The sequence below is a fragment of the Protomyctophum bolini genome, assembly GCF_963924005.1.
Source record: "Protomyctophum bolini genome assembly, chromosome: 2".
In the NCBI taxonomy this organism is placed as follows: domain Eukaryota; kingdom Metazoa; phylum Chordata; class Actinopteri; order Myctophiformes; family Myctophidae; genus Protomyctophum; species Protomyctophum bolini.
The window spans coordinates 15,965,419-15,975,791 of NC_137863.1; the positions used below are offsets into that span (position 1 = coordinate 15,965,419).

Below are 10,373 nucleotides of genomic sequence, written 5' to 3' on the forward strand. Positions count from 1 at the left end.
GTGTTAAGTGGTGAGATCTGATATGGGTGGGTCGCGTGCATTTTCATTTTCATTTTATTGTTTATCAATCGGTTGTGTTCGAGCTCGGACACATAGTATAGAATCTTACTGTTTTACCAATTATTTGGGGGCCCACTTTCAATATCCTCATGGATCATGGAAATTGCTGCTGTATTCAGTGAGAGAATTGCAAAGGAACTGGTAAAAGAGGGACAGAGGCGAATGGAAAGAGAGAATGTAAGAGACAGAAGAGCTAGAGGCTCAGCCGCAGACAGGGACGTAGCTGACCATTTATTTTGGTTGCCCTACTCGGATATATTTGTGCTGCCCCCCCCCCCCCCCCCCGATGAGAGTGCTGCGTTATCTCATGCAAATCAGCTACTTTTGCTGTTTGTGAGGACGCACATACAGGTGCTCGTTATTATGTGGCGGAGCCGCGGAGAAAATTGTTGTTATGAGGGTCGGCTTGGCAATTTTTGGCACATTTTGTTTCCCCCCTCAGCGTGTGGCACTACTCATAGTACATATTGCACGTATAGGTAGCGACGGCACTGTCCGCAGACATCCCGAAACATTTGCAGACACCTGGAGAATGATGAGAGAAATGAAAAGGTCCACTGCGTCATGGCCCATGTCTCCCTGGGTGACACAGCAACTCATTTCCTGGCATCAGAAGTGCACCACTCAACCAAGAATCACTGCAGCAGAGAGAGAGAGAGAGAGAGAGAGAGAGCAGAATGGGCACAGCAGCTGGCCCACACTCCAAATGAACCCATAAAAAAAACAATACTCAGAGAATTACAGTCATTACCTCTTTACAGTCAAATATTCGTTAATTTAACTCTTTTTTACACACAGCCTGAAAACCCTCCCAGAAATAATACATATTTAATGTACTGTATACAGTACATAAATAAGTATTTAGCATTAAAGTATTCGTAATCCACATTCATACAGGTGATGAATGATGAATTTGTGGTGAAAATCTATCTTGTTCCGAATAGCTTTATTAACATTTTGTGTGGATTTACTCAGACAACCTTTAAAACGGGTAAAAACCGGTGGCACTATAATAGGCCAATGTGGCATTTCATGCTTGGCGTAGTGGGAATGTGCGTGCAAGTTTCACAGAAATTGGACGATGGGTTCCTGATTTGTGGCATTTTGTTCAAAATGAGACACTCCTGTAAACTCTTAGCTAACCAGGATGGAATATGAAAAATTGGACAGATCTATCTTGAACACATGACTGTAGAGATAATTTGTACCGATTTGCGTGATGTTTGGACAAATTATGTAGGAGTAATATGAACAAATTTGTTTTGCAAACAATTCAGGGCAGAGGTTCTGCTCTGTCATGACCTCCAGGGAGTGTGTGTGCACAGTGTCACGCCGATCAGTCCAGTGGTGCTGGAGATTAGCTGGACGCGGACAGCCTGACGGACAGACAGGAGGCAAAACATAGGGCTGTATTTTGCGTGTCTTAAGTACCAGGTCTTATTACCTAACTTGAGTAAACTAAAGACCTGGAGGCGTGATCAATGCCATTTGGCTATTCTGAGTGGCGAAAGAGCATTGATCACGCCTCCAGGTCTTTAGTTTACTCAAGTTAGGTAATAAGACCTGGTACTTAAGACACGCAAAGTACAGCCCATAGTCTCTAAAAAAGTCAGTAAAAATGTTAGGTTACATTTGTATTTGAGTTTCAAATGGATAAATTAACACGTTTCACATTGTACAGACTTCCTGGTGGTCCTAGTATTTAGACCTACTGTACCACATGTTGCTTGTGTCCTCTCCTGGGCCAACAATGGAAATTCAGTTCCTCCGAAATAGCTGGTCACTTTACTGTAAGAAAGGTAAAGAAGAATCATAATGAATACATGTGATATGCAACCCAATTCAAAATAGTGGCTTGTCAAACACATAACTCACATGGGGCTTCTTTGCTAAGATGAATGGCATTAGACTTACTAAACAGTATGCACTGACATTGGTTGCACTCGACAGAGTGCAGTTCTAGTTTAGTAATGCTGTGCAAGATACTTTGGGGTTGAAGAAGAAGTGAGAAGAAGAAGTCATTAGTGTTCATCAGTTCAGTTCAGTTGTCCCTCTGTGTACCCCAATTTGTATTCAAATTCAAGTTAATTTAACTCTGAGTGTACAAATGGAACCAAATGGACCTGTTAGGGTCCATTTGTACACTCCTCAGAGTTACAGACCCATAAGGATCCATTTGGTTCCAAACTATCATTTAGCTGGGGACCCCCTGGAACTCCCTCAATTAACGACCCCTGGGGGTCCCCGGACCCCACTTATTTATTTAAAGACATTGTAAGCCTCGTACAAAGCCAACTCGAGTTGGTCGAACAAATAATTTGAAGAAAAAGAAATGGCAGGTTACCATACTTTTTTTGTTGTTTTTCTTCTTTGTAATTACTTGTCCGGCCCAAAATATTGTGTTGTCATGATTTGTCACAACTCTAGTTGGCTTTGTACGAGGCTTAAAAGGAATTTAAATAAATACTTTTTGAAATGAATGGGGAATTTCCTGGGCTTGTCGTCGTCATGAAAGGGGGCGGGGCTGCGACGCTCTATATACCTTGAACATATGCCCCTCTTAATGAGCCCCTCAAGCATCCCACAATGCACCCTCACCATTCCCTCTGTCCATTCAGCATTCCCTGCTCAAACACTAAAAGGAAGCCCATCAAAACTAACCGCAGGGGAAAGTAAATGACACACATTCTGGTTTGTACACAGAACAATCATCTGTGTTCATTTCACATAGTGGAGCGTACAAATGTACATGACCCTCTGAGTGAAATTAACACTGATGATGTTGGGCTTGTTTGCTATTGAGAAAATGGTCGTACCCTAGCTGCCTTGTCAATCCTGTCCAGTTGATGCAATCCAAAAATCTCACTGACTTTTGTTGACAAATTTCCTGTCTCTCACTCACTCATCATCCTAACTATTCTCGTGCCCTGACTGCTGTCATACTACAGTTAATTAGCAGCTATATTTCTACTATTTTGCCACCATTGCTGGGCAAGTCTTGTCAGACAAACAGGCCAACTCATTAACAAACATCATCCTTGTTTGCACTATCGTCATCTCATACCTACCATCTCCTTTAAACATTGCTATTCATAAACTCTCTACTCCTTTTTCTCTCTCGTTATTTGTCCTGTTTGCTCTCTTCTTCCTGTTACTGCTTGCTGTTGCTGTTTTCTGCTTCAGAGCAGAGTTTGTTGCTGCTCACAGCGTCACCTGACCATCAGTGCGTTTTAAAGGCACATTGCTTCCTTTAAAGCCAAAACAAAAGCTCTGCAGTGGGCTGTGAAGCTCTTGTCAGTCTGAAACCACAAAAGCAATTGGATTGGTGAAAATTATAACATAATCAATTCCAACACAGAACAAGTTGTTCTGAATCCGATTGTAGAGAATGGTGACATCATCTACCCAATGATTCATAAGGACCAAGAGATCAAACCATTACCAGTGTGCACTAACGGCAGGCAACACAACATGTTAGCGGCCAAGATATGTTACACTGGAATGAGTATTTCAGAGACTAGGTCATTTGAATTGGTTAGTGACGTAAAATGTGTGCGTGTGTGTGTAAAGGTTAGGGGTGGGGTTTGCGTGCATGTTTGCACGTGTAAATGAGGTAGGTGGCTAATCCTCTTACAGATTAGAGCTCCTAATTTATCAGGAGTGAGAGGACTACAACACTCATTGATGGATTTTTTTTAACTCCCACCTGTACAACCAACAAACTTCAACAATGTCACAATGCGTCAATGCATTGTGAGCTTGTAGAGCCTATTTTCAGCAGAATAATGAAAAAAGGGGCAGAGCCATAGACCGTATAGAGCCCTGGGGGATGCCCACTAGTCTACTATGTACATAGGGTCTAGCATACAAAATTGTGATTGTTTTTGTTGCTATAAACAAACAGTTTTGTCGTGTTTTACAGTCAAAACATTGAGATTCAAAGGTTAATATGACTCAATTGAATCGTCAACAATGAAAGGCGTGGCACAGCGTTCCTTACTGTCTTGCTTACTCAATATCTCAAGGGAAAACTGAAAGGAGTAATTGCCTGAAAACCTACTGTATGCAGGTAAGGTAACACAGAGAGATGAAAGCGTAGCCTTGACATGCTCATCTGTTTGGTCTGAAATATGTCAGTACTTCAGTACAGAACTGGAGATCACCGATCTTCTCATAAATTTATTTTATTGCTCGCAGGATGAAGACTGACATTTCGACACGTCTTTATAGGGAAGAAGAAGACATTACACAGTAAACTTCTCAGTGTTCATTTATCCATGTGTAACTCTGAGAGTAAGTCAGGGTTAAATGAACACTCAGGATTTTGCTGTGTACGTGCTCCAATATTTCCGCTCTCCTCCTGCCATGGACCTTTTCTTGAAGACGTGTTGTTTGGTCTGTGTGCCAAAACGCTGGGTTAGTTGTCTGGAGAGGACGCTACTGACATAGAAGGCAGGGTGGGGATGAACAAGGAGGCTACAGACAGAGGGTTAGGTGGGGATAGATGAGGTTAGTTGTTCTCTTACATTCTCACCACTCTGGTCACACTTGGCCGTTGGCCAAATGTCCACACTCTGAGCAATCAAAACAGCAGCTTTATGTGTGAAAGAGGGTTAAATGATAAATCTGCTAATAGAGGGACATCGTCATACCCGGAAGTTATGCGGGAACACCTACTGACTGTTAAAAAACTAATTTCGGGCCTTTTACAGCCCATACATCCAAACAGAAAAGTCCTATCTGATTGCATTAAACAACATTAAACTCACTTTATCACTCACTTTGCCACTCGATTTGCCATTCACTTCATGCATGCGTATACCCTCTATAGATGAAAAGCTATAGTATATTTAGGAACACAGGAAAGAATCGACCAATTTCTCAATTTTCAAAATGCACTGTACAACAAAACAATCTTCGGGATGGCTTTAAATGGTTTTGGGGTTATGACATTTACACACACAAAAGAACCACATAAACTTTCAGTTCCAGTAAAAGCAAAGAACACTAACCGTTGCTAAGAGGTTTCAAGTTTTCGCCCAACAGCAGTTAAAAGCTCAATCTCGTTTTCCCTTTCTCTCTTGCACTCTCCCTCTAGAGCAATCACTATGTAATAATATAGACACTTACAGTATAACAAACTGAATTCGATGCAAAGAAAAACAAAGTTAAAATGGCCTATAAAAAGTGTTACATTTTTAATGCAGTATAGCCTCCAGTAAATCACATTAGTACCGTATTTTGTTTTGTGTGCTCTCTGCTGTCCGTTACACATCTTGCCAATCATAAATGAGCACTGCTTCCCACTTGTCGATTAATACATCATCCTCTATTAGGCACCATGCCACTGCCTCCCCTGTAATCTCCATGTATAGAGGGTATGCGCATGCATAAAGTGAGTGGGAAATTGAGTGGCAAAGTGAGTTTTATGTTGTTTAATGCTATCAGATAGTATTTTCTGTTTGGTTATATGGGCTGTCAAGACCAGAAAGCCGTTTTTTGCCACTCAGTAGGCGTTCTCGCATAACTTCTGGTAGGATGATGTCACGCGCATACCCTCTATAGTGGTGTGTGCTTTTTGTTGTTAGAAAGAGCAGTGAGTCTATTTCACTCAAAGTCTAACTATAGGCTACAGTACCAGTGATGCTGGCTGCCTGGCTCCCTGCCACATCCATCAATGTAGTCACTTTTGCCTTCTGATCTTTGGGAGCCTTCTTTTTCTCTCACACACACACACACACACACACACACACACACACACACACACACACATGCACGCACACTTTGCTTTGCTAAGTTTTGGACATTGACAGCATCTACGGAATTGAATTCGAGTGCAGCTGAAAGAGCAATTTTTTTTCTGTATACCTCAATAGCAGTGTCATTGAAACCAGCAAGTCTAACTAAAAACACCATGCTCAGCTGATTCATCCTGCTTGTATTTTATTTGACTCAAGAGGCAGCATCCCTCACAGCAGAATGGGAAGAGAAGAGAAGAAACAAGCTATTGAGGTCATGTTTCCTTGTCTGTGAAAGTGGGTCAGTTGTTTCACTTGGTCAGCTGAGAGGAGAAGTGCTAAGCATTAGGACCTCTGAGGATATGATACCTTCTGTCAAGGTCCATTACACTGTCAAATATAAATGTTCTGATGCAGACTAACTGCTCTGATTGTTATTTCCTTATTGTGTTTAATGGCATAATAGAGCCTGGGGTTATAATAACTTCAGAGTTGAAAACAGGTGCTTAGTTTCAAAGCGAATCACAAGGCTTTCCCATAATTGACCAGTCCAGCACACATCCATCCGTGACCTTTACCTGCTTGTTTCAAAACTATCATTATCACATCACCCTCAAGTATCAAGTTTCTATTTAGAACACATAATTGGAGGTCTAAAAAGCCTCCCCTCCCTCTACTCTCAATCTCTCTCCTGTCTATCTCCCTCCCTCCCTTACTCCTTCACTCTCTGTCTCTCTCTCTTCAGTCCCTTGCCAGTGGTTTATCTACTCACGATGCCCCTCTGCTGATTCACCCATGGACAGAACAAATTCACTTGGCAGAACGGAAAGACATTCCTGCTGTGTGTGCCCTTTTCACCTCGCAAGCTTTCAGGGTACTTCATCTCCCATCACCCCCAGAGCAAGGCTCACTAGTACAGTATGTCCACACCTTCCTCTGCTGGCACTTAGGAAGGTACAGCAGGAGGCTGGCCGGCAGCCCTCTGTGTCAACAACACTGACATCACAACAGGCGTGTCAGGCTGCCATTGTGAACTGACAGGTGTAGATTACATGCTCCACCAAAGAGTAAAGAGAGACAAGACTCCCAAATTACTCTTTCACAGTCATGGCCAACTTTGAGGAAATACTTTGTTAGTACTGCAGCTCAACAGTTAAAAGTCGTGACAGCGTGGTGCCATTTAGTCTAGTTACTTCATTGTCATTGTATGTTCTCTGCAGTGGCGAAACTGGCGATACAGTTTAAAACGTTGGGAGAGATAAATAGTGCCTCTATCATGTAAACACGACTGGATACACAGACATTGCTCAAGTAAATGTACAATGCCTACTCAACAGCACCACCTATGTTTAGAAAGTAGGGTTTGTTTACATCATATCAAGTGCGCACTAAAATCTCGATTTACAAATAAGAGCTCCGTTGGCTTTCTATGGTTCTGCTGCAGATGGTAGGCTATTTGATACTTAAATGTGATATAACCAAAGTAATCCCAGATTCCCAGCATGTTAATATACACCCCAACACGTACACAGAATCACCAGAGAATAAAAATATCAAAAACAACCTATAGTAGCCAACATGGCAAAACACTTTATCAGTTTGTACTTTGTAAATAATATGTTAATTGATATTTTCGTAACTCCGAGAGTGTACAGATCCATTTGGTAACATGTGTACATTCTCAGAAATTAATATGGCTATAAATACATCCAGACATGACAAGAAACCAGGGAACCGTCCTGTCCTATGTATAAACGTGTTAATTGTTTTTGAACACGGTTAAGAAGACGAGCCACGAGGTATTAAGTGTTCGTGCCAATATGAAGTGCGTAACAGCAGGATTACGCAGCAGCGTTCATCTCTCATCTATTGCGCAGCATCCTATTCCCAACCTCTCCCTGAATTCACACGCCATCTCCGCCTTTACGCTCCGTCCACGCGCTGTTTACATCGGCTTTCTTTTCGACAGCCAAATCCAAATCAAAGTTTTGTAATAAATACTCATTTTTGTATCAGCGTGGACGGTACCCAACGCAGTGGAAATTCCCACGGGGTTTTGTTTCGGCGTAGTGTCGCGCGTCTCTGACTCTGACGCAGTTTTAATTTTACCTGTTGTCAACTTGTCATTTCGGTGATGAAATAGAATAAAGTTGTCTTTTTGCTGTGTTTAATCACAACAACTCCCCCGTTTGAGTCCACATAACAAACGCAAACCGAACGCAGGGACTTTCCCCACTTCTGCGACACACCTCCAGCCTTTATTCTATGCTTTTGAACCCAACAAGAGGCTGGTGTTGGTTATTATGAATTACATAGTGGTATTCCCTACGCAAACTACGTAGGGGTAAGGTAGCCCTATAATAAAAGATACATGACTTACGTGTTTATCCTAGAGCTCTGTTTTCCTCTCATTTCCAGGCATCCAGTCCGTTTTGTGAGGCAGATTGGGGGTCTTCGGTCCACGAGTGCTCAGTCACCTGTTCCTTTTGAAAGCTATTGTCATAATGTTCAACGTTGAAGAAGCACCCATGGCAGCAGCACATTATTATTACAGTACAAGACCATCGATTTTTCCATAGCGCAACACGCGAGCCCCGCCCCTGACACTCCCCCGCGCGCCGATTGGCCGCAAGGCTGTAAATTCTTTCCCCTCGTCACGATCACATGTGGCTGACGCATGTTTACAAACATCGCCGAAATCACATGGTAATGATCGGTGGGCGGTAGCCCTTTACCGTAAACTGCATCAACTGGTTCTCGAACAATTGTATTATTTTTAATACGGACCATCATAACTATGACGGTCGGGTCCATTTGATTTGAACAGATCTGCGGGGTCCATTCAATATATACTCTAAGGGTCAAACCATAGAGTATTGCACTTCCGTAAACTGTCCCTGACGCAGCAATTCCAGCTGTCCCTTCCGAGATTTACCGACAAAATATCCCAGACCCAGATTAAACCGTTTGCCATAATAGTGAATAGTGATCTATACTATATACCCGTTGCATTGTTGTGTGTTATAGGTCTTACCAGATCTTGACAAATAGACCCACAAAAATGGTACAAAATGCGTCTTTGTTCTTTGCTTTCTTTTTCCTTCATGAGGAAGTTAGAAACAGAATAGGCTACGTATGAAGGTAAATTAATCATTAAAGCTGCACTGACTCAGTGCTTACAGCAGATGGCGATGTAACACCACACCAATGAGGAAAAGGTGTCTGCGTATGTGTCATTTAGTTTGGGCCCTCTGGTTTGGTTTGGGCCAGTGAGTGGTGCCCATCAATAAGGACCAGAATAATCACATTCCTAGTAATAAACACTACGTCAACTGCATTCACTGCAGTTGATGTATTTGTATAGTGTTTAGCTGAAGAATCGATTATTCATTTATTATGATGGTCACGAGACAATTAACTCACAATCAAACAGACAGTCGAGAACACTTACAATAGGAGAAATGCTAGAACACTGGTTCACAACTCAACTCAAACTTTATTTATAAAGCACATTTACAATGACCAGTGGTTAACCAAAGGGGCTGTAAAAACAAGCATACAGAAACAGGAAGACATTTAATAAGGGGAAAGAAAACAAACACAATTATGCATCCTCACTTTTGTCTTCAAAGTTTGTGTTTACGTAATGTTTGTGTTTACCCAAACACTCAAAGCTGGACATAGGAGGGCCTAGTAGGCCTACCCCTCAAAAAGAATGAAGACAACATTACACAATTAAACAAAAAACCAGGCTATGGTTTTACTATCGGATGGAGTTAAAAGCCAGGGAGAAGTCATAAGGTTAGTTCCAGATACATGGGGCCAGCCACTGCAAAGGCTCAGTCACCTCTGGTTTGGGGCACAATCAGGAGCAACCGAGCCGTCCAACCGAGCCATACACTCCTGACTGGAGTGTATGGCTCTATAGTCTATAAGATCAGATAGACACTGAAAAATAAAGAATTACAATCTTAAAATCTATATTCTAAATTGGACAGGGAGTGGAGTAAGGTGTGGACCGGGGTGATATGATCAGGTCACTCTTCCTCTTGCCAGTAAGGAGGCGAGGGGCAGCACTCTGTATGAGCTGCAGACGTTTAAGGGCCGACTGGTCGATGCCTACATACAGTGAATCACAGTAATCGAGCCTTGATGAGATAAACGCATGGATTACCCTATAGGTCAAGTGGGGAGAGATGGCCCTTAATCCTAGCCAGCAGCCTGAGTTGGAAAAAGCTGTTTCTGACCACAGAGCTGATCTGTTGGTTGAATTTGATGGTCGAAATTGAAGTTGTCAAGCCTCACACCCAGGTTCTTTACTGAAGAGTGGATGTTAGCGCTGTGGTAGGAGAAGGGACTGAATTTTGCCCCTTTGCCCAAAATGTAGGTCTCCTTGAGTGGATTCCAGGGGGTTGCCAGCTGAATGATTGATACAAATGGACAGCCTGCTCAATTTGTGTGTGTGTGTGTGTGTGTGTGTGTGTGTGTGTGTGTGTGTGTGTGTGTGTGTGTGTGTGTGTGTGTGTGTGTGTGTGTGTGTGTGTGTGTGTGTGTGTGTGTGTGTGTGTGTGTGTG

General features: G+C 42.5%; 1 long non-coding RNA gene across 1 annotated transcript; it reads right to left on the reverse strand.

The window, feature by feature from the left end:
• Window positions 1-403: 403 nt before the first annotated feature.
• Window positions 404-8,277, reverse strand: LOC308327625. The gene is made up of 3 exons (XR_013965205.1): window positions 8,179-8,277; window positions 1,778-1,843; window positions 404-698 (listed from the first exon to the last, which is right to left on the reverse strand). It is a non-coding gene; the product is annotated as an uncharacterized lncRNA (long non-coding RNA).
• Between the last annotated feature and the right edge of the window lie 2,096 nt (window positions 8,278-10,373).